The sequence below is a fragment of the Egretta garzetta genome, unplaced genomic scaffold, assembly GCF_000687185.1.
Source record: "Egretta garzetta isolate BGI_Z169 unplaced genomic scaffold, ASM68718v1 scaffold71, whole genome shotgun sequence".
NCBI lineage: Eukaryota > Metazoa > Chordata > Aves > Pelecaniformes > Ardeidae > Egretta > Egretta garzetta.
In genome coordinates, this window is record NW_009258618.1 from 447,008 (window position 1) to 447,299 (window position 292).

At 65.1% G+C, this 292-nt stretch overlaps 1 protein-coding gene across 1 annotated transcript in view; it reads left to right on the forward strand.

The window, feature by feature from the left end:
* LOC104134542 (protein kinase C beta type) overlaps positions 1-292 on the forward strand; it is a 78,316-nt gene that overhangs the window by 32,319 nt on the left and 45,705 nt on the right. The gene's annotated exons all lie outside the window — the stretch shown is intronic.

Here is a 292-nt window from a genome sequence, read left to right on the forward strand (position 1 = left end):
TTGGGAACCGAGTTGGTTTTGCTCTTGCTTGGCTCTCTGGAAGCATCTCCTAACGTCCTGCAAGCACCGCGCATGCAGCTGGAGTCCTTCCCTCCTCAGGATTATGGGGCGTACGGGGTGAAGCTGTGAGCCTCGCAGCCGAGCTGCTGGTGCGGTCTGGTGGGATTTTAGGCAGCGCCGAGCTCCCCGTTCTCGGCACAGCGTGACCCTTCCTGCCTGACCCCCGAGGTGTGTGCTGGACCTGGACGGCACCACGTCGAGGGGCTGCTGGCAGGCACCGCGCCGGCCGCCC